Here is a 25354-nt window from a genome sequence, read left to right as displayed (position 1 = left end):
TGCATGACTCCTGGGATTAAAATACCTCTATGGTCCAACACTCTTAGGAAAAAAGACTAAAATCCTTCTCTTGTTTTGGAAGACCTTGCAACATCAAGCCTTCCATATCATACCACACTCCCTCTGCTGTCTTGTTATACTGGCCTTCTCTCATTCCTTCTTATTAATTATGCTCCTAAAGCCACAAGGCCTTTGCAGGCGCTTTTTCTCTGCCAAGAATGTTCTTTTCACTTTCTTTTGTATAGTTATTTACTACTTATCCATAGGCCACAGCTCAGTTATCCTACCTGACAAGACTCTCTTCTTTATAACTCCTGTTATAGTTCAAAGTTCACATTTATTTGTGTGAATATTAGATTAAGAGCTTATTCCCTACATGGCTGTCAGTTTCACCAAGACAGGGACAATACTTGTTTTGTTTAACCAGATGATCAGGACTTGGTGTTCTATGAGTATCTATTAACTATATGGGAATGAATAAGAGAATTCATGAATGTATGAATCATATTCTACCTACCTATCACACACAATAAGAAGAAATTCAATAACTATCTAGGTGAAGGTCTAGGAATATCTCTTTAGGCCTCAGTTTCACATGCATAGTAGAAGAGTGTTGGACTAAAGAATCATTTGGTTTCCTTTCAGTTTCAAAATTTAAAAAATGAGTCATCAAACCAAATGTTTATCAAGCAATTAATGGAATAATACCTAGTGGTATATCTATTCTGTGGAATATTATTTAACCATAAAAAACACAATGAAGTATACTGCTAGCCATGATATTTATCTGACAGAAAGAAGCCTCTCACAAAAGACTACATATTATATTGTGTGTGTGTATATATATATATATATATATATATATATATATATATATGAAATGTCCAAAAAAAAAGAGATGAATCCATAGAGAGACAGGTTAGTTATTTTCTCAAACATAAAAGTAAGGCATAGGACATAGGATTTCTTTTGTGAGTGATGAAAATGTTCTAAAATTAGTGGAGATGGTTATATAATTTTGTGAATACACTAAAAATCACTGAATTGCATTATTTAAAAGGGTGAAATTTTATATGTGAATTATATCTCAATAGATCTGCTACTAAAAACAAAATCAGCCAGATATGGTGGTGCATACCTGTAATCCCAGCAACTTGGGAAGTTGAGGCAGGAAGATAACAAGTTCGAGCCTAGTCTCAGAAATTTAAATAAGGTCCTGAGCAACTAGTAGGACCCTTTCTCAAAATAAAATTTAAAGAAAGTTCTGATGATGTTGATAGTAGTAAAGCACCCTTGGGTTAATTTCCAGTACCAACAAAACAAAAACAAAAAATAACAATAAAAAAAAACAAAAAACAGTGACTAATGTTAATTTACGATCTTAATACTAAAATCTAAGCTCAATTCAGTAAATATTGATTTTCTTTTAGAAAAGCTATTTTTCAAAGACATTAAGAAAAGCAGTGGGAAAATACACTTATAATGGAAAAAATATTCCAAATATCCATTCTGAATATTTCTTCACTTATTGTTACATATCAGAATTATACCCTATTTAGACCCTGTTGAAAACACCTTCCCTGATTTCAAGAAACTTATATCACTGTATCTGGGGTGGTAATTAAGTGGAACACAAAGACAGCATAACGTGAGAGTACCGAAGACAGAGTACAAATCAGGGGCTGAGCTCAATCAAAGGAGAAATTACGTTCAATTTCAATTCTGAGGACATGGTCTTTAAGATGAGCTTCGTAAAATCCCATATGGTTTGGGCCAGCAGGAGATGAGAGGGTAAAAGAAAAAGAACTTAAGAACAGCAGAAGGAAAAGAAGCATGGAGATGATGAAAAGAGAACGTTTTGTTGTTATTATATTTCACTGACATGCAAATGGAACTGTGAGAGATTGAGTTGGGGATGAAAACTGGGTCATATGACAGTGGGCTAGGAATCCTGTTTGGAGGGATATGTAGTTATTTCTGTAGTAACAGGAATTTCATGGAGATTTTAGGTTTATGTGTAGACAGTTGTATTTTAGAAAGATTCATTTTGAATTAAAATGGATGCCCAGATCAAATATCTGTGGGAATAAAACTCTGGATGAACCAATAGTCTTCAGGCTGACTAATGGTAGAGTGGTCGGATGAGGAAAATGACTCATCAACCCAAATGTTTATCAAGTGAAAAAAATGGAATGATATCTAGTGGTATATCCATTCAGTGGAATATTATTCAGCCATAAATGAAGGAAAAAGAAAATCAGCACTGTAGAATCTAATGAACAAGAGATTTCAGAAGGAAACTGGTGGCCACAAGCAATATTTTTTTTTCTTATATGTGCTTAGTATTTAGTCTTTGTATCATACTTTTGATGTTTCAAAACTTGTCCAGTTCTCACAGTCAGTGATGGGTGGCAGAGTCAAGACTGAAATCTTTGCTATGGCAAAGAGTGGCTATTTGATATAAAGACCAGTAGGCAGCCACTCCCATTTTTAGTAATGTTGTATAGGAAAGCTGTCAAAAGAAATTTTTAGCAAGGAGCAGCATGATGTTATGGTTTGGATCTCACATATTCCCCTGTGCTCAAATCTTGGTCATCAATCTGTGGTGCTTTTGGGAAGTGGTAGCACCTTTGAGAGGTGGGCCCTAGTGTAAGGAAATTAGTTCACTGGGGTGTGCCATGGAAGAAGATTTGGGAATCAGCCCTTTCTACTTTCTCACTCTTTTTCCACTCTGACCACTATGAGGTGAGTAGCTTTGCTTCACCATACCAAAATGTTGCATCTTGCCAGAAGCCAAAAAAAAAAAAAAAAAAAAAAATAGAGCCAATTGACCACAGATTTATCTCTCTGAAACCATAAGCCAAAATAAACCTTTTTCTCCTTTTAAGTTGTTTATTTCAGGTATTTGTCACAATGCCGGAAAACTGACTAACACAAGTGGGGGAAAACCCCATCTATTGATGTGCTAAGAAGAGAATGTGACAGACTAAAACATGAAGCAATAAATGGATTGAAAATGTCAGAGGAGTTTGAATAGGAAGAGGAATCAGAACATGGTAAATAGAAATGTGAATTAGCAGGTTCAGATAATCAGTTTTTATTCTAGGACTTTCCAAATGAAGATTCTGAGGTAAAAGGGTATTATACTGGTCAGGATCCAGCAGTGGGGCACACTCACTGGGATAAGGAGCATGGTGTTACATTGAAGACCTTTGGGAAGGAGATACTAATTTATCACTTGTCAAAATGTGCTCTAGATTGACCCTAGGATCGAATTTTTAATTATCCTCAATCATCATAGTCTACACAATGAAATGAAAACATTAAATATGCAAAAAATTTCTCAACTTTTGAAGATGTTTTAAATGTTAAATTGTATCCAGTGGTTATTCAGTTCCCAGCCCTATTTAAAAGTAGAAAGCCACATACCTGGAAACAGACCTTGGCACACATATTGTAACAAAGCTATGTGTTGGTGAATAGAGGAATTTTGTGTTTTCTACTTTATACCTACAACTCCAAAATACTTTTAAAATTAACAAATATTTCTGCTGGAGAGTAATAGAACAAAACATCAAATGAGATATGTCATGTCATTAAAGCTATTAGTTTACGGTAGAGGCTGACTAAAATATGGATCTCAGACCTTCACCATGAGTCGTTTGAGTTAGCATTTGACATTTTGCTGTTATTGTTTTTTAATTGACAACTTAATTATGCAATTACTCAGCTTTAAAAAGGATAGACAGACTCACAGATACAAAATCAAATGACTCATAGACATGCTTTCAACTATAAAATGTCATTATTGTTTTTTACATTCCACATGATGTCATCCAAACAAAGGAGGGGATTTGAACAAACTTTTCTAAAGTTCTTATATACGCCCAATTTATGAGAGATGGATGCTAGTTAACCAGTTTCTGGCTAGATTGGGTCCACAGCATGAAACTAGTCTATTTTTAATCCCACGTTCCCCATTCTTTCTTCACATGTTAGCAGCAAGAACACTCTGATCTTCCGTGCAGTGCCTGGCAATTAAATATGTGTAGTCTTATCTGACAGTTCTGTATTGCTTTTATATTTGGATTCATACACACATATATAGAAATAGTCCTCCAGGAAATCAAAAAGACTGAACAATTTCTTGCTAATGGTCCTCTCTGGTGGACCATCTGGTGGAAAGGCTTGATGCATGATTCCAAGTGAAAACCATTTCACAAATTTGGAAAATTTCTTTTATAGTGAATATTTTTTGTCATACCATGAGCAGAGACACTTACAAGCTGACCATTCATGAGTGCCCACTTGGGCATGTGTCTGTCCCTTGATTAACAGTGCTGTCCCTTCTCTAAAGGTCAATGCCTTTGTTCTTTTTCTTTGTTCTTTTTTTTTTTTCCGATGTTGATGGACCTTTACTTTATTCATGTATTTGTTTGTGGTGCTGAGAAGTGAACTCAGTGCCTCACACATGCTAGGTGAGCGCTCTACCACTGAGCCACAACCCCAGCCCCAATGCTTTTGTTTTGTTGCTGATCTCCAGATGACTGGGAAGATGTTAATAGCTGACAACACAACACAAACTGGACACCATTCAACTCACGGAAACTTGGAGCACTGACATGGTCAGACCAAAATCAACAGGAAGGGGAGAACCATAGAATGGGGACACATGATTATGGCCTTAACAAATAATTTCTCACATATCACAATAATAAGAAAGAATCTAGGAAAAAAACTGATTAAATTCTTGAATATTATTAAACAGCCTTTTTTAAGGAGCATGCTGAAGAAGTCAAATGTGACATAACAGAGGTTGAATTGCATTCTAATAAAAATCTGTGGGGAAATTATTCTCAACAAACAAACTTAATTCATTCATTTTTCTTAGAATGAGCATATAATTGCAATTATAATGCAAAATTTCTCTTTTTAGTTAAACTCATTTTCATAACCTCTAATTTAATTTTTTAAATTGAAGGTTGTTTTTAATAGAATTCCATCTATGTTCTTTTTGTGATACTAATTATTGCCAGATAATAAGGTCTTCTTTGTACATGATTTCTGAAAAATACCTAATTTTGAGTAAATCCATTTCCATAAGAGCCAGCTAAAGTCACATCAATTTTCCTATGATATTAAATTAAGTTTCACTAAAATACTTTGGTGGAGAGGACTACTAATTTTATAGCACCTAGAAGAACCTGTATTTTTAAAATTGCTTTTAGAATATTCCGGTTACCTCTATCTAAATACCTCTATCTATATATTTTCCTTTCAGAACCTTTTAATTCACCTTTTATGAGCACATACATATACGTTTTATTGTTATATTTCTGCTGTGCACTATCTAAAATACAGTGGAAAATTCTTGACTATGTTTAAAAATCTTCATCTCTCTGATTATGCATTTAATACCATAATCATTTTAGTCTTATTCAACAGCCTTGGACTATTTGGTATTTTTAAGGGAAGCCATTAGCAGTAGGAGTTTATTTCAGTCTGCAAAAGTATTCTGTTTTGGGATTTGCCAACACTAACACTTTGTCTTTCCTGTCTGCTTATACAACATGCCTGGCACACTGTAATTATCAGTATTTTCTTTTATACAGGATAATTATTTGTTATTTTTGCTTAAGCAATAAAAGAACCTACAAACAAGAAGCATGTGCACAGGGCTTGAAGTCTGCCTCTGTGCACAGAATGGAAAGATCCAACTGCTCTCCATAAAACAGACTGCCATTGTAGGGCACCTCACCGAAGTTGGAAAAATAGAAGCTTTTTATAAAAGCTTTCAAGGGGCTGGGGATGTAGTTCTGTGGTAGAGCACTTACCTAGCATGCCTGAGGCCCTGGGCTCTATCCCCAGCACTACTACTACTATTATTGCTAATACTACTACTAGTACTTCTACTAATAAAAGCTTTTAAAATAAGGCAAGAACCTCATAATCAAGAGGATCTCCATTTTGTTCCAGTTTTATATCAGCTGCTGATGTTCAAACCTGAGAGTAAATATTATCAGAATGAATGCTGGTGACATCCTGAAGACAAAAATTCTTTTTGCTACAATTGATGATTGTGTAGATAGTGGCACTGTACTCCCTGTGTGTGACAGTCACTTTGGTTAACTCAAGAGCCAAACTACTAAATCAGCTTGTCTGGATTAGTGCAGATTTAGACAAGGATTTGTACAGCATTTATATTTCCAGGGTATTGGGCACACATTGCTTCCATCTCTACTTGGATACTGAAGTGAATCTATGATTAAACAAATACAAACATTCTAAAAGTAAGTGTGTTCCTCTTTCTTAGCCCCTTGCATAATCTACAATTTTCTTTTCCGTACCTCTCCTTATTGCTGGAGAAACCCAGTGAATCTCATGTGTAAATTAGTGCAAAGTAGTGCACATAGAGAGCAAAACTAAATCTCCCGGATGATGGGACCTTGCCCAGCTCACAAGGTAGAGCCTCAGGTAACTGGAATTTACAATGTCCTTTCATATAACTGCATAATCCTCTCTCCATCAAAAGCAGGACACGGGTGGCTTTACCTTGGCGTAAGACAAACTTTGCTAAATCTGATTTTTTACTTTAATCACCAGAGCCTTTAGATTATTAATAGATCAACTTTGAAACTACTAACAAAAATAGTGGGTTGTTGTTTCTCTGACAAAAACAAAACAAAACAAAACAAAAAACTGGTATATAGATACTTTAAAAAGAAAAAAAAGTTTCTCTTATTGCAAAAATTGAGAGAGATTTGAGATTCTGTCAAAAATGTGCAAAGTCATGGCTGCTCTGATATGTGGTCAAAAAAGAAGGCTACAAAAAGACAAGATTACACAGATATCAAAGATTGAGTGTAAGCTCCTGTTAGCTATTAACATTTATTGAGCAAAAGGAGTTACCCCATCATGCAGGAAGCTCTTGAAAAGGCTGATTTAAGTGTGCTGATTTTCCTTTTCTACATACAGAAGATGAGTGGAACACCATTGGGGGAAATGCTCATGTACATTCTGTGATTCTCTGTGATAAGCCCCATTTTCCTGAAGTTTTCCCCTCAAATGACATAATGACCATGACTTCCCACTGGAGGTGGGAAAGGTATTTCCACTGATGGTCAGTGTCATGGCTTCCCTGGGCATCTTCACAGGTGACCTGCTAGGTAGGAAAAGAGTAATAGCTATACCTACTTATTTTAGATTCTACATTGTACTCTAGTTTTAAATAAACCAAAGGATTTATTTTCCCCCGGAATCTGTTGGCTTCAGGTCTGTTTGGACAGTCAGTCCTACCCAACCGTTATTCTCCCCATGCTTGAATCCAAGTTTGGCTCTAGGTTGGAACTCAATGAAAGAATGGCTAGGCGCAGCCGGAGATCCTCTTTCTTAAGATTATCTTATCTCTGATTGACATTTATGGAGCATGGATTTCCACTGTAAATGGCCTCACTTCAAGCCATTGATTTATGAGCTTTAGATGTCTGCCTGAGAATCATTAGTCTCCCTCCCAAGACTGCCAGGGTTATCATTTGTAAGCATAGCACTATTTCCAGAAAACAGGGTAAGTTGTGAGCCATTTCATGATTTGGTAGAAGATTCTCATAGGTTATATGGACCTTACAGAGTGGTGCCAAAGCCCATAGGTAGCACTTTACATTTACAGAAATGCCATTGAAAAGTCAGTTCTGTCTTGGAATGCTTGAAATCTGTTAAGCTTCTCCCAAGAACCTGGGTCTTCTCTGTCTCCCAATTGTCGGGGGTGGGGGGAACCTGGCTCCTGTTCTTCTAAGAACTCGTTCAAAGAAATTCACAATGTGAATATATACTTTTATAGGTAGTGGGTATTAACTTTTAATACTTGTTGGGGACTTATCTCTGCATCCATCTTATTTACACTAGCTCTTTAAATTGCTGGCATTCTAATCCAATGGGTTTACAAAAGCCTCAATCCTTCTGGCAGCTGAAAGAGGCCAAGGTGGCTCCCAGCCTGGCTGAAGAGAGGCCTATGAAATCAAATGCTCAGCAGAGGTTTAGCTTAGTACTGGGTGGGGAGGCCCTGCATCTCTGCATCCTGTGCTAATTCTGTCTGAATATAATTGAAGAAGAAAAAGAATCAGTTTTAATATTTGTTTTAAAAGTCAGTATTTAAAACCCCAACTTTTCTTTACAAATTCTACCACTTCTTTTGTCTTTTGAACTGAGAGTTGATTTGTTTCATTTAGAGGAATATAAAAAGAAAACAAATAGTTAAGCTTTGTTTGAGCTAAAAAAATACTCAAGGTAAAATATAATAGTCAATTGTATTTTCAAATTAGATAAAAAACAAAAGGTGAGCAAGTAGTTTAGAGCAACAACAAGTCAACAAGTATGCTTGAATCTGGTGTCCTGTACATTAGGTTGGGAAATTCTTCACACAAAGTGTCACTGAAAAGAGGGATATATTGAATAAGCCTAGCTACAATTTACAATTTACAATTGTGCCCAGCAACAATTTACGTTTTTTAAAAGCAAGGTTTTACGTGTCAAAGATTATTCAATATCTTTAAAAATAAATAGCATTTTCCTTTCCAGACAGAACATTCATATGCCTGAGTGTAAAACACGGTTGGAATTAAAGCCTCAAATAATTTTTTGTCATGTAAGATGTAGAAATTAATGATATACGTCTTCATGAAAAGGTTCGAACAGTAAAATCTCACATTATTATGAATACTAGCCCCATTTATTGCTCATGTCTAAGTGTCTGGAGCATCACTATGTACTTCACAATCAACATGGCATTTATTCCTCACAAGCCTGGGAGGTAGGGATTACTGAGATCTACTGGTGGGAAACCTGTCTCTACAGAATAACTCGGTCAAGCGCGCACAGCTGTCAGTGTGAGAAGCCTGGTTCTGAAGTGAGCTATTACCCTCTCGCAATGTGTCTCACTTGCTTATAAAACCTGAGCAGGAATTTTGAGTATGTAAGGGAAGAGTAGCCTCAACCTGTGGGCAAAGCTACAGAGCCACCATCCTGTTTCAAAAGCTGGTATCTAGGCTACACCTGCAGAGAAGGAAAAGCAGAGTATTTGAAACCTGGTGGTCCAGAAGCACCAACTGCAGAGCCTGCAAGTTCAAGGGAGCTGCCCCTAAGCGTGCCCAAGCAGTCCTGGCTCCAGCAACCTTTGAAGGAGGTTTTATCTTTTTATTCTACGACAGGGACTCATGGAGAACTCTTACAAAAGATGACATCTATGTATGAGGCAAGAGGCAGAGGACAGAAAATAATTGTTCAATAATTTACCTTTATTTAGACAGGTGATAATTAGGGGGCTTGGAAGTGATTTTGATCCAAGAGGGAAAACTGTCTACCTGTGGTCTGTTCTGGTGGTGGACACCCCGTGGAAGCAGGCTAAAGAAAACAAATCCTATTAAGCCAGCTGGGAGGGCTGGGAGCAGCTGGTTGTCTGGAGGCTGAAAGAGCTGGGGAAAGCTCAGTAAATCTGCATTGCAGATGAGCCTCACAGGGACAGCTGAACTTGACACCCCCACCCCATTCGGATTCCCTACCAGAACAGCCTCAGGTGGTGTAATTTAGCATGTGTATAATTTCCAGGCCTTTCTGGTGACCTTGGATAATATGCAATTCCATCTTTCCCCTTTCTGCTTTCCACCTGTCAATCTCTCTCTCTCTCTCTCTCTCTCTCTCTCAATCAGGTGGAATGAGCAAAAAGGAGGAAGGCAATGTAGTAAACAAAACTGTACAGTACCCTTCAGAGTTTCTAAGTTTTAGCTTTATTTAATGTTAGGCTTTCCCTTCATCAAATCGTGTCACTCCAAAATAACATAAATTAAAAAATTTTAAAAAACCCCAAATCTGACTACCTACTTGTTTGCTAAAGAGGGGGAGAGAAAAAATAAACTTGGAAAGTCACAATAATCAGGACCCACGAATAGCTTTTCCTATGCAAATGACCTCCTTAATTCCCTCAATATTCTGACAAAGTTGATAATATCATTCCTATTTTACACAACTGAGGCTTAAAAAATTCACCATATTTCATTGCTGATAAAGGATTTGCCTTCAGTCTGTAGTTATTTCACCACATTATAACCTACATTTGTTAAATATCTGTTGTGTGCCAGATATTTTGCTTATAAAAGAGAATAATTAACTAGCCTTGGACCTCACAAATTTCTTATTCTGTTGGGATGAAGGCAATTGTAATAAATGTCTTTTTTTAAATAAATGCAGGCAGTTATTATAATAAAACTTATCTAAAAGACTTCATATTTTCTAGAATGAGTTCCCAGTGCTAACTTAGAATACTGCAAATAAATAACTATAATTAAAATCTAGCATATGATCAGAAGAAAAGTACAACCCAATATTAAAAGGCAAGAGCATGGACATGATTTTGGTGGACCAGAGAATGGATGGGATTTTGATAAGTGAAATTTCATTTGGGATGTCAATTAGGTGTGCATTTTAGGGAAAGAGAAGAGAAAATAGGATCGGTGAGTCAGTAATGTTTTCTGGGCACTTATTTTGTACTAGGCCCTGCACTAAGTGCTGGGGATCTGGTGAGAAATTGGACAAAGGCTCATGGAGATTCCAATCTCATGGAAAAGACATACATACACTCCTCTGATAAATACAGGTGAAATAATTTAGGAGGTAGGAGACTAGGTAACATGCATGCATAACTTAGACCAGAGGATGAGAAAAGGGTTTATCATAATATTCAAGGCCTTGAGTTTGGGAATGCATGATGGAATGAAGAAGAATAAAAAAAAGGTACCAGGAAAAAAGGGGGAAAATGTGCAGATTCCCAAGGCAACCAACTCAGGATGGACCTAGAGAGTGGGTCAGAGGACAGCTTATGGACCACATTATAGGATATTATGTGTATTCTGAACTTTATGATGAGTGCACAGGGAAAACTAAAAAGTTCTAAGCACAGAAATACCACGATTATATTGTATTTTGAAAAGATTAGCCCATCTACCATGTGTATAATGGTTTCTATCAAATAACAGTAGATGCAGGAACCTATTGCAGTCCTGAAGATCCAAGGTGATGGGAGTCTGAACTCATGTGGTCCTTGTGAAGATAGAAAAAGATGCTCAGATTTGAAGGAAGTAGAGGTTATAGGACTTGGTGATTAGTTGTGCTGGGATAGTTTAAGAAACAACTTTAATGTTAAAATTACTTATGTAAATAATGGTACTTGAAAGCCTCTGTAGATAATACAAAGTTACAGTTATTAAACAAATGATGATTAGTCTGTAAGTAATGGCTTTAATAAAACAGAAATGCATTATAAGATTATCTCAGATTCGCTTTAGCTGTTGAAGCTCCAAATCGTTACTTCTGAATTCACATCAATAGGAAAAAGGAAAAAGTGATGAAGGGCACAGTCAGTCCTTGTAAGTAATTGATATAAGCTTCACACAAAACTTCTGTTTATACCTTGTAGGCCAGAAATTAATCATATAGCCTCATCTTATTTCAAGGGAGGGTAGAATTCTGGATATTATTTAGAATGGGCAGGTATCCTTGAACCCCACAAAAGCAGGGGTCTTATTATTACTGAGGAAGAAAGAGAAAATGAATATTGGGAGCAAAAGTAATTAATTATGGGTAAAGATATTAGGTATGGATTAGAAGGGAAAACAAATCATTGTTTGTGCAAAGCAGAGCTTCACCATTAATAAATATAGCTTTGCATTGCTGATGGGACTGCAAACTGGGTGCAGCCAATATGGAAAGCAGTGTGAAGAATCCTTGGAAAACTGGGAATGGAACCACCATCTAACCCAGCTATCCCACTCCTTGGTCTATGCCCCAAGGACTTAAAAACAGCATATTACTGGAACACAGCCACATCAATGTTTATAGCAGCACAATTCATAACAGCTAAACTGTAGAACCAACCTAGATGCCCTTCAGTAGATGAATGGATAAAGAAAATGTGGTATATATACACACAATGGAATATTATTCAGCATTAAAAGAAAATAAAATCATGGCATTTGCAGGTAAATGGGTAGAGTTGGAGAATATAATGCTAAGTGAAGTTAGTCAATTCCAAAAAACCAAATGCCGAATGTTTTCTCTGATATGTGGATGTTGATCCATAATGTGGGTGGTGGGGGGACATGAGAGAATTAGATGAACTCTAAATAGGGCAAAGGGAAAGGAGGGGAAGGTAGCGGGCATGAGGGAATGGTGGAATGAGATGAACATCATTACCCTAAGTACATGTACGAAGACACGAATGGTGTGACTCTACTTGTATACAACCAGAGATATGAAAAATTGTGCTCTATATGTGTAATATGAATTGTAATATATTCTGCTGGCATATATAACAAATTAAAATTAAAAAAAATAAATACAGCTTTCTACTGCTACAAAGCAGTCTCACCTATGCCAATGTTTGAGCACAGTTGTTTATGGTTTCATTTCCTTTTAATTTTGTTTGTTTGTTTGGTGGTGCTAAGGATTGAACCCAGGGCCTTATACATGCAAAGGCAAGCTTCTACCAAATGAGCTACATCCTCAGCCTCCTCATTTCTTTTACTTTTAATAGTGGCCATAAAAAGCCAAACAAATGCATTTTATTCACATTCCTTTGGGTGAGGCCTTGAGCTTAAATTATGGTACATCACTAGATCATTAACATTCAACTAGGGCTGGTGACTTATCCTGTATAAACATTAAACTTGAGAATGTAATAACTACTGCAGAAACTGAGAATGAACAGCACTGAACACTGAATGGTATTTACATCACTCAGCATCCATTCACACTGATTTAGTTTATGCTTTGTCTGTGTGATGTTTTCTTGACTTATTTCTAAGAATAAAGGCTGTCAATAAAAATGTGGTGTTTTAATAATTTCAGAAAAACACTCCTTTCACTCCCAAAGTCAAAGGCCACTATGTCTTTCAAATTCCATTCAACATTTAATTTCTTCTTAATATTTTATCAACTTTTACGATTAAGCCACTTTACTGTTATTGTTTTACTGAGTATTTTGTATCCCAGTTTCACTGAGAGCAGAAACTTTCAATTAACTGAAAACAGATAAAAATAAACAATAATTTTGTGACAGCTAATTAGCAGTTTTAAAGTATACTCATTGTTGATATAAATATTGTTAATTTTTCCAAGAAAAGCATCACACATATTAAGTTAAATATTCTATGGCTTACCTAAAATTTACATTTATTTTTATTCAATTTATCAACTATATTCTTAGTCTGCTATTATCTCTTTCTTCCCATTAGGAGAGAATATGTTTATTCGTGAAGAATTCCTTATTTTACTGTTGCTACCAAGGAAAATTCTGGTTCTTTGAATTTCACAGAGTTTTAGTTCTTGCATCAATTTGGGATTCCCTTGCAATTCCTATTGGATTATAGGAGGGGGTTTCCTATAACTGGCTAACCTCCAAGTTCGCTTGTATTTATTACTCTGGATCAATGATGAAGTTTGATGTATGCAGATAGTTGACATTTGTATTCTACATATTACAATATGCATCTAGAATGTTCTATCTCAACCCTGAAAATCAGACTTATTTATATTTAAAAATAACAAAAGTGGATATGCCGGTGCAGTGGTACACACCTGTAATCCCAGTGACTATTAAATGGTTTTCACTAGGATGTGAGATTGGGAATGGGGATAGGAAGGTCCCTTTGTTTGGTCCCTTTGTTTGTTTTGTTTTACCATGAACAAGTGTTACTTTAAAAATAACAGTTTCACTGCTCATTTATAAATATACATTATATATTATATAGAGTACATTATATACTCTATCCTAAGTAGTTTTCAAGTCAATAGGGATTCGGAGTGTATAAAACAATATCATCATACTTTTAGACTTTAAATTCTTCTGGGAGAAGATATAAAACTACCAACCTCGGCATTACTGATATGTTGAGCCAGATAATTCTTTAAGGGGGATGTCCAACTGTAAAATATTTAACGGAATGCCTAGCATCTATCCATTATACGTCAGTAGCTATTGCCCCAATTACGATAATCAAAAATATCTCTGGACATTTCCAGATGACCTCTGTCCAAGGCGTCCACTGGTACAGGGGGAAAAGCTCACCTTTGGGGACAGACAGACTTGGATTTTACTTCTAGCTCCACCAATTATGAGCTTTCTGTCTTTAGAAAATATACTTACCCTCACTAAACCTTATTTTCCTTTTCTGTGAAATGGGGATAGAAAAGTATTTTGCAATCTTTGTTTTCTTTTTTTAATAATCCAGTGAGAAAATTTATGCATTTAACACACAAGAGCCTTTAAATAAACAATAGCTATTACTATTTTAATTATGATCATACTAATGATGATGAGGAAGAAAATGCCAAGGTGATGGGTCTGGTTGTGCTCCTGAGCAGTACTTTCTAATATAACACAACCACTGTGTTGATGGAAATGTAATATAACATTTATAAGATTCTATAAAAATAATGTGGGTATTGATCACTTGAAATGTGGCCAGTGACTAATGAAGTGAAGTTTAAAATGTTTTAGAATTTTTTATTAATATAAACTTAAATAGCTCCATGTAATTGGGTTACCCTATTTATTGGCCAGCTCAGCTCAGAAAAGCAAAGGAGGGCCACTGAAGGTAAAGAAAGTGAGAACAATAAAGAAGAGGGTGATAGTTTGCCTGGGAGATTAATGTGATGCTGGTATTCCAGGTGGGAGAGCAGTATTTTCGTAACCCTGGCATGCTCCCAAGAGCATGGAAGGTGGTGGAAAGGACAACTGGGGAAGAGGTGGGCCATTGCACCAAAAATGTCCTCAGTGCAACTTGTTCCCACTGGTGTCTGACTCTGGGGATCTAACCTTGACATTAACCCTAACTCAATGACCTCCATGATCCCTGCAGTTGTCACTTCCTTTACCCATGCTACCCTTCCATCTCTACATCTGAGCTCAGAACTGGAATCCATAGTTTTCAGCTCAACATTTTGCTTTATAAGCTCCTTTAATGTTCCTAATAATAGGAAAGTCAAAAGCTTGCTTTTCAAGATGTTTCTCCATACCTCAAATTTTCAGAAGCTTTAAAAATTTTCTTTGCTATTCTGGGTTCTTGCCAAGTTCTTTACCACTTCCTTTAAAATTCTATAAAAGTGAGATCTAAACAATGAATTCTTATCAGTCTATTCTATCAAATGTTCTTTTAGAATAATAAGATTACTATTTCTGTGATATATTTAGCCTTATCTTCTTTTAATATAGAAAGGTTTAAAACGATTTTAGTAATAACTGTTGTTTGAAACCTGTACTTAAACAGCTCCCCACCACACTAATATAGGCCTCCAAAAGGCAGGAAGTTTTTGGATGCCAGAACAATTCATTACTTTGGACAGGTCTTTATTTTAGCAATCAAGTCAATGCATTATTAAAATATTCTAGATTTAATTTGGAATGAAACCACCATTTGACCAGTTATCCCACTCTTTGGTATATACCCAAAGGACTTAAAATCAGCATATTACAGTGACTCAGTCACACACCAGTGTTATAGCAGCTCCATTCACAATAGCTAAACTATGGAACCTACCTAGGTGCCCTTCAACAGATGAATGGATAAAAAAAAAAATATGGCACATATATACAATGGAACATTACTCAGCCTTAAAGAAGAAAGAAATTATGGCATTTGCAGGTAAATGGATGGAGCTGGAGAATATCATGCTAAGCAAAATAAACCAAACCAAAAAACCAAAGGCCAAATGTTTTCTCTCATAAGCGGATGCTGATCCACAAAGTGGGGCAGGGTAGGGAAGAATGAAGGTACTTTGGATTGTGCAGAGGGAAGTGAGAGGAGGGGTGGGGCAGTGGGGATGGGAAAAATGGTGGAATGAGACAGACATTATTACCCTGTATACATGTTTGATTACACTACCGGTGTAACTGTGCACCATGTACAGTTAGAGGAAGAAGTTGTGCTCCATTGTGTACAGTGTATCAAAATATATTCTACTGTCAAGCCATTTGACCACTTATCCTGCTCTTTGGTATATACCCAAAGGACTTAAAATCTTTTAAATATAAACTCTTTTAAATCTAATTAGAACAAATATTTTTTAAAAATCCCAGATTTAGAAAAAATATTTATTTGACAGATGAGTAGAAATTAAAAACTTTGGAGTTAGAATAGGAATACAAGCCCTAGACTTATCATTTTCTATCTGAGTGATTTTAAGAGGTCATTTACATCCTTCATACTTTGGTTTTTCTCATCTGGAACAAATAAAACAACAATGTCTGGCTTTCCCAGTCCATAGCTTGTTCTAAGCTTTGGAACACTATGTATCAGAAAGTGCTTTGTATGACTTAAAACGTGGTACAGAAGTCATTTTTTTCCCTTAAAATCTAAATGTAACTTCTTAATAGGCTGTACTATTTCAACAATTTTATAATCCAAACTCTACATCCTGGGTCTTTTGTGAGCATAACACAGAAGCAGAACCAAAACTACATGCACACATTAAGCACCATGTTATATTACTTCTCTTTTATCTCTTGCACTACCAGCTTTCTTGTAGAAGAAAACTATAACAGTTAGTGCAGAGTTACATCAATTACTCAGGATCATGAGTTCTTTTTTATAAGTTTAAATTTTTTTTGATTATTACATCTCACGTTGCCTCAAGTACCAATGTAGTCTTTGAAAGTCAATCATTTTAGGAATTTCTATTCCTATCATAAAAGAATAGTCAGCCTACTTAGGTGTTTGTTTTTTTAAAATCTTAAATATCACAAATTCATCTGCAGCTAATGCTCAAAATTGTGCTAAGTGGTGGCTCTTAGGCACTATGTGGGAGCAACCACTGATGCTGATATATGATATCTTATTCTATGTACGTGTACGAAGCCATGAAATCTCACCATGAGAACATCCTACAATAAGCAAGAAAATATTTTAAAAATTAAAAATAAATACAGTCATTGTTCATCTTGGAAATAAAACATAAGATCTTTCTAAAAAGAAACATAATTTCTTAAGTTCCTACATATTGTGGAAGAAATATATTTTGGTTGTAATGTGTTAGTTAAATGGAGTTGCTTTGTTTTAACAATTGCCAGATGTGGATCAATGTACATCCGGCTTCCTTAAATGATCATAATCCAGAGTCATTAACACCAGGAGGGAATTTAAAGAAAGGTTAATTCAAACCATCTGAGGCAGACCCGAATGGAATCCACAAAAAAAGAGGATTGGGCTGGGGTTGTGGCTCAGTGGTAGAGCACTTGCCTCACATGTGTGAGGCACTGGGTTCGATCCTCAGCACCACATAAAAATGAATAAATTAAATAAAGGTATCATGTCCATCTACAACTAATATATATATATATATATATATATATATATATATATATATCGGGGGAGCCTGAATCAGTCCTCTTTTTGTTAATATATATTAACACTTTAGGAAATAGAGAAAGGGTTGGGGAGGACAGGGAGAGAGAAAGAGAGAGATAATTTGTGTCAGAAAGGCAGAGGCGATCTTGTGCTTCTCTGAGACTTAACCATTGATGGAATGGTAAAAAGGCTTCAGCATGGCATTTAAATTTTGAAAATTTTATCACTGCAGCTTGACTATGCAAGGACCAGCACTATCTGTTATAGAAAGACTGGATACACACACACACACACACACACACAACATGTGCGTCAAGAATGTGTTCTGTTAACAGTAGGGTGTAAGGTAACTGTGACTTCGTTTCTCTTCTCCAGGACCCCTCCGAAGTATTCTTTAAAAAATGTGGTTATCAATTTAAGTTGACTTCTGTTTAAATGAAATTAATTTGATTTTTTCCTGGAATTTTTAATTTCAAGTTTCTAAGGACACTGCTCACGCCTACTTGCCTGTTTTAAGTATACACCAAACCACTAAATGACAGTGATGGGTCTGGTGACGTGGTCACAGCCGAGTCTGGAGATAAAGCTAGCCCTTGAAGCACAGGATAAATGCTAAGAAGAATGAGGACATCGTAGATATTTAATATACACCTTGGTTGTTCTTTCTTGATAGGTTAGTATGTCAAGTTTATTTGATTTCTGATTTTCTCAAATATTTTAGAGCTACAATGTATGCTATGAAGGGACTCACATGAGTCAATGCTCCCAATTCCCTGCAGCTAAAATGGAAGACTGAGTTACAGCCTAGCACTGGAGGCAGAAAGAACATCCCTCCTGACAGTGTCAAGGCTTCCTATGAACAAGGCCCTCTGAATCCTTAACTGTCTACCAACATATGCATCTTCCTGTAGAGCTATGGAGAATCCTTCAAAGGAACATAAGTTGCTGTCACCAACCAAAACAGTCCACCAAACAGCAATGATTTTAGTGGAAAAAAAAATGCATTCCTTAAATCAGAGACTATCCTCACTGTTTCTCTGTAGCTCTGAGCAGAAAAATCCAAGGCTTCTCTTAGGGTATGGGTGGAAGAACATGAGAAGTGGAGACCCTGAAGCTTTGCACAAAGGAGTGAGAAGGATGATGACAAAAGTTGAGGGGCCAGAGTGTTTAGCAGACTGGTACTCTGCAGAATATCCAAGCAGAGAAGAGGTTAAACGTCCAAAGAAATTATAAAGCAGGAAACAAAACTAGAGTCCAGAACTTGGCTCAGGGTTATATAGAATCACATCCCCAAACCTGAGCCACAAGAATTTGTTATATGGTATAATAAGCATGAGCAGAAAGAATAAAATGCCGGTAGCTTGTTAGGGTTGGTTTAATGGGTCTTTCATAAAATGACTGGCTGTAATTGGAAAAGCTCAGGAGTAAAGAGAGGCAATTCTCTTTCTACAGTCAGGTTTAAGTACGCAGCTTTACTGTACAAAGAGGAGGATTCACATTTAACTTGCTCCGTAACAACTGCTCCAATGATTTCTGCTTTTGTTTTTTCCTGGACATTTGCCTTCTAACCTTTTACTAATCAAAGTACTGTTCATCGGCGTCAACATGACCTGGGAGCTGGCCCCCTCTTCCAGACCACTGATTCTGAATCTGCATTTCAATAAGATTTCAGGTCTTTCATCTCTGCTCTAAAGTTTGAGAAGTAAATCTAACATTCCCTGCACAGCTGCCTGAGAAACTATCTATTTTATTTGTTAACCCACTGATTATTTCCCTCTCTGGAGGGAAAGTTCCATGAGGGCAGGAAAAGGCTATGCAGTTCGGTGTCCAAAAATATTCGTAGAATGAAAGTGAGTTAAAAAAATTAATTTGCCTGCAGGACAGAATGAAGTCCATATTGCATGAAATCCTCCATGTCTCTGCTTTACCCCCTGAAAAGTCTCCCTCTCTTTTCTCTTCCTCTTTTCTATAAGGTAGATACATTTGGCTTGTCAAATCCAAATGCTTGTCTGTATTTTTTAACCCCTTTCCATTAGGACCTTATTCTACATATATGTCCATCTTCTGCTTACATATGTAACCTCCCCGATCTATCTGTCCCTGCCTTTGCCTTGAGATTTCCTTCATTCATTAGCAGCAAGAGCACACCTGGAAGTCAAGGAAGCTGATACCTCCTTGACTTAACCTTTGAGTCTGAGGTTTCTGAAACTTTTTCTTATAGTTTTCATATTCTTATTTATTCATTTATGCAAGATCTTGTTTCTTTCTCCAAAAATTTGGCTGTTTGGAGTCAGACTCAGATTAAAAACTAACCCTAAAATGTGAACAACCCTCTGGATCTCTGTCTCTTCATTTATAAAGTGGGTGTAATAGGCTCTCCATATGACAGTGAGAATAAAATTGCCTGCTACAAGCCGACACATGGCAAGTGCTAACATAATCTCAAACTTTCCTTCTTGGCAAAAAGACAAGGCTCACTTTGAAACCATCAGATTTTATCTGTCTAGGAAATTGACAATACAATACATAGTGATTTTGTTGTTAAGAAATATTTGTTGGAAATAATTTGACCTGTTGTGTAGGAGTAATATACAAACTATTCCATTGCAACATTGGGATGATAATGAGAAATTGGAAACAGCATGGAATAAAAATGCCCAGTATCTATGTGAGAGAACAGAATGCAGGTGGGAAAATGTTGTAAGAGATACTTAAGATCTTGTTGAGTAGGAAAAAGGAAGGCAGAATTTGAATATGTATAGTCCTGGTCCTGATTATGTAAATTTAAATGTGATACAATGAAAGGAAATAAGCCAATGTTTTTAAAAAGTATTAACCATAATCTGTATATTGTGTAATGGTGGGTGACTATTTTTTCCTTATATTCTTCTAAATTTTGCTAGTTTTAGGAAACACTGATTTGTTCATTTCAAAACAAACAAACAAACTAAAACATTATTGAAACAATAAATCCATCAGTATTTTCCTTATCCTCATTCTTCAGTTTTTCGGGAGAATTTGATTATTAGCTTTGTTTTTATTACATTCTCTGTGTTTTTCTTTCTTTGCTTTTTTCCCCCCCTTCAACTTTGTTGATCTGTCTTTCATTCTGCATCTGTAATGTGGGTGCTGTGCAGAGTTTCTCACCATCTTTTCTGATGACGTCACCTACACCCTTCCCACCTCACTTCCTCTCAGCCTTGTCCCTACAAGTTCTGCATCTATTAGCTCAGCTCACCCACATTTCCGGCCACATTGTCCTGTACATATGTCTTCAGTTTTTTCCACACTCCCATTCATTTAGTATTTACTGGCCGTCTATTGTGGACCACACAGTCAGCTAGAGACTCAACTACAAAGAAAAAAAAAAAAGATGGCCTGTCCTTCCAGTAGCTGTCTGCTACCTCTCTCTCAATCATATCTCTAGTGATCAAATTCAAGCCTCAGAGTCACCTGTGAGTCTTTTTTTTTTTTGCTTTTCATTTCTTCCAGTTAAGCAGCTGCTGTGCTCCATATGTGATTCTGATCTCTGAAACGTCTCTCACGTTCATGACCTTTTTTCATGTCTACAATCAATACCGTATCGGAACTTTTATTTATTTTTCCTGGATTCTGCTATGACAATTTCCAAAGTGATAGTTTTGCAACATGCTTTCTCTTATAACTCCAATTCATGGTGCAAAGAGCTGTAAAATAAATTCTCTGAAAACGGTTTGCTCATAGTCATCTCCTGTTCAGAAACACGGTGAATAGCTTCCCATTGAATACCAAAAACAAACTAAAAAAAACGCTCCTCATCTTGACACTTCAGTCCTCTTCCATGTATTAAGTTGAACTGAATGAAATTTTTATTTTGTTCTTCAAAAGGACAATTATTTTTTTTTTAAAGGTGACTGTTAGCCACCTTGTATGGTACAACACAATAGTATTCATGGACCTTCCACTCTTTTCTTGTCAGTGTCCCCTTCATTTGTCCTGCAGTCTAGAATATAAATGAGATCTGTCCACACTTTCCAAGCTGTTCACCTCCCTTCATTCCTTTGCTATTGTTGGTTCTTCTTGGACTCCTCCAGGTATTATCTCCACCTTGAATACTTCTATTCATCCCTCACTTCCATCCTCCATAAAGACTCATTCCCCATAAGGCACTTTCTATGGAGTCCCTTCTCCATTATTAATAATCCTGCCTGGAATAAATGACTCATGTCTCATCTGCCAGTGAGCCTTGGAGCTTCCCGACTGAGCTTGGGAAATGTTCTGCTGCATCCACTACTTTGCAAGTAGAAGGTCTGATTACATATTTGTGTAATTGTTAGTACCTTCAGAGATTTTTATGGGTTAGTTAGTGATCCTCAAGTTTGAATGTGGTACTTTCATCCTTATTATGATAGTGTCCTCCACTTGTTTATTTATTATGGACATTTGAACATTTTTCTGCTATTGTATCAATTTAAAAAAAAATCTTTATAAGACATGACATCAAGTATGCTATTTAGCTCTTGATTTCTATGGCTGATATTCTTACATAGATTATACAATTCGATAACATGACTTGGAAGATCCTTTATGGATTCATTTGTTTTAAAATGTCCTAATTTATTTCTGACATCTCTCTATAAAGAATAAAGTTCTTCAGGTTAATTGTATTGTATTGTATTTCTTAAATTTTCTGGTTGTAAGAGGTTTGAACCCAGAGATGCTCTGCTATTGAGCTATATCCCCAATTATTTTTCATTTTATTTTGAGACAGAGTCTTGATAAATTGCTGAGGCTGGCCTCAAACTTGTGATTCTCCTGCCTCAGTCTTCTGAGTGTCTGGAATTACAAGTGTGAACCTCTCTACTTGGCTAATGTGTGTGTCTGTGTGTGTATGTGTGTATGATTTTGAACATTAAATATATTCATATAAATAAATATACAATAACTTGAATATTATAACTATTTGAAGATATTCACATATGCATATATACACACATGATTATATAAATCTACAAGAATACGGTTTTAACCTTTTTGTAGTAATGTAAGTATCATGAGCATAAATAAAATATTAAGAAAATCACTACATGCCAAAAGATATGCCAGAAAAAAATGGAGTGCTTACTAGTTTATCTGAGGGCTTTGGGGCCAGACTTGGGTTGATTGCCCACGTGGAGTCTTAGTTCACTCATGCAAAATGGAGACCATACCTACCTCCCAGAATTATAGGGAGAGTTATATGGATAACATATATTAAGATTTTAGAATATTGCTAGGCAAATAGTTATAGTTTTATCAATAAAAACAAATGACAACAAGAAAGAAGAGCCTTCTCTAAATCTATTATGATTCTAGATGTTTCCTTACAGATTCTTTAAAAATATCGACTGTCTATCTATCTATCTACCATCCATCCTTAAATGCTTTCTTGCTCATTATGGACTGGTAAGTATGACATCATTTCTTGCATTAGATTTATAGAGAAAAAGAGAGCGAGACAGAGAAAGGCCTCCTCCCTTCCCTCTGCTGCAGCAAGATCTTGGCGGAGGATGTGGAGAGCAATAAGCAATGCCAAGGCTGGGAGTAGTATTTAGGAAGAAGCGTCCATAAGCAAAGCTCATGCTGCAGCTTGGCATTCTTCCCCTAGCTGATGAAAGTTAAAAGGGACATTTCAAAAATTCTTTCCTTGTCAACCTAAGTCTAGAAAAACCTTGTCCATATAACCTGAAGAAATTTCTAGACAGAGTTTCCACCCAGTATGAATTATTTATTTAATTATTATTGACTAGGGACATCCAATCAACATTTTGGGTAACTAAAAAAAAAAGAATTAAAGCACCAAACATGTATTTTTTCATTGAGCATCATTTCATGAAAAGGAAGAGAGAGAGAGAGAGAGAGAGAGAGAGAGAGAGAGAGAGAGAGAAAATTCCTATTGAGTTCATTATCCATTAAATAATTAAATAAATACGTATGTATTGAATTCCTACTGAAGCTCAGGTACATTTCTATGTGTTTAAGGATACGAGTGAAAAAAATCAGTAAAGAAACTAATTCAGTTAAAAAAAATATTGATTAGAAACACTATGATATGGAAACCTGACTCTCTTAGAGTCTTATAATCAAAATTGTTTGGATTTGACTCCCTGACAGATTATTTTAATAGGCAGGTTTTTATTACACATAGTTAGCACACCCTAGATGAATTTCAAAATGGTCCTAGAAAAGGTAGGTACCAAGAGCTCCTTGGTGAGGTCATGTGCCACTTTTTCCATGCCCACAATGATCACAACTGATGGACATATAGTGTGGACATGTTTAAGCTGTCAAATAATAATTTGTTTCCAATTCATACAAATACCCCAAAGTTTAAAATGAATACAATGAGTTGCTGAATAAGTCTGAAGATTAAGGAACAGACTGTCACATATGCTGTATGGATTTAGTTAGATGAGAAAATACCAAATAGAAATCTTTCATTTACCCTGAATAAAACTCCCACCCACTCCCAAAGAATGGTTTCAAGGGTTTTACAATATCCAGAAAGGAATAGTAAGTATTTTTTAGACATTTGATACCTGATTCCACTTGGTAATTTCTAAGGAAAAAAAATGCAATGCAATTTCATCATTCTCTAAGACTAGTCTATTAGAATGTGTTAAAAAATCTGAAATAATGCAATTTTCCTTTTTGAGGAGGCACTGATTTATTTTATTAGATTCATTCTCCTTTTCAAAAATCTTATGTGATTATTCCTATGCTCTGGAAGGCTATGGACAGTGTGATCTGTCCCTTCCTCTTCTCCCACAATGACTACCCACAGAACCAAAGCTCTTCAGAAATGCTTGTGGAATGAATAAATTAAGGTTCTCATGATTATACATTGCAGAGAAAACTAACCAAGGACAATGCATTAGTCTCCTTCAGCTTCTACAAATATTCAGATTCACAGGTATATACTCATACCTATGGTACCTTGGGGTCAATGGTGAACACTGACCATTTTTAAAGTGTATTTTTTAAAAGGCTAAACTTACTACGTGGAATATTTTGAATTGAAAATCCTAAAAAGGGGAAATACTATATGGATATCAAGGGAAGATTGAAAACATGTTATTGATCTTCTTCTCAGCAAGATAGAAAATGTCTTCCATTTTTTTAAAAGGCAAATTAAAAACACAGGATTTATTCGTCTGAACATATTGTAAAGCCAAAGATAATGTTAAAGATTTAAAGAAACAGTAATACTCATAACTGCCCTCCCAAATCAATATACATCCTAATACTGAATTTGAAAATTAACATTTTTCATGTAAGGACATAAGGCCCAGGATCAATAGATTTGACTGCTTTCACGGCACGATGAAGAATTACTCTCTTATGCTGTCGATTTTGGAAAAAAAAAAAACAACAGGTAATATCTGTTCTTTAAAGAACTAACAACCTTGGTTTTAAAATATATCCCTTGCTGAAGACTAAAGCATCAGTGAATAAGTTACAATATTTTTATTTGCAAAACCCAACAATACTGAGTCATTCCTGGGCTTTCATCTCTAGTGCTCATTCTACCTGGGAAGGGCAAGCCATTTCATTTAGCCATTTAAAAAATTACTTGTCAGCAGGAAATCTTTAGATAAAATCATTACTCTATGTATTTCTCTAAAATTCAAAAGAATACATTTTCATTAAGGTAGAGAATTTTGGACTTTTTCAAAACCATTTATAATGATAAAACCCAAAATAAAACAGACATTTTAATATTTGTTAATAGCTTGAAACATAGGCAAAAAACCATAATTTTTAAACATCAAATCAAAAAGCCTTGGATGAGGGTGTTATCTGCATAGGAAATTGTACATGCTCTAAACAATGATCAACACAGGCTTGAGGATAAAAGACCAACCATAAAGAGATTGCCTGAAGTAAAAAATTCCTATTTTCAACTGATTTTCCCTCATTTAAAACATCCAAACAAAACATGTAGT

At 35.9% G+C, this 25354-nt stretch overlaps 1 protein-coding gene across 33 annotated transcripts in view; it reads right to left on the bottom strand.

Annotated features, from left to right (window-relative positions):
* Window positions 1-25354, bottom strand: part of Map2 (microtubule associated protein 2) — a 288875-nt gene that overhangs the window by 123738 nt on the left and 139783 nt on the right. The window lies entirely within an intron of this gene.

The sequence above is a fragment of the Marmota marmota genome, unplaced genomic scaffold, assembly GCF_001458135.2.
Source record: "Marmota marmota marmota unplaced genomic scaffold, marMar, whole genome shotgun sequence".
Lineage (NCBI taxonomy): Eukaryota > Metazoa > Chordata > Mammalia > Rodentia > Sciuridae > Marmota > Marmota marmota.
This window is presented reverse-complemented; position numbering and strand designations above follow the sequence as displayed.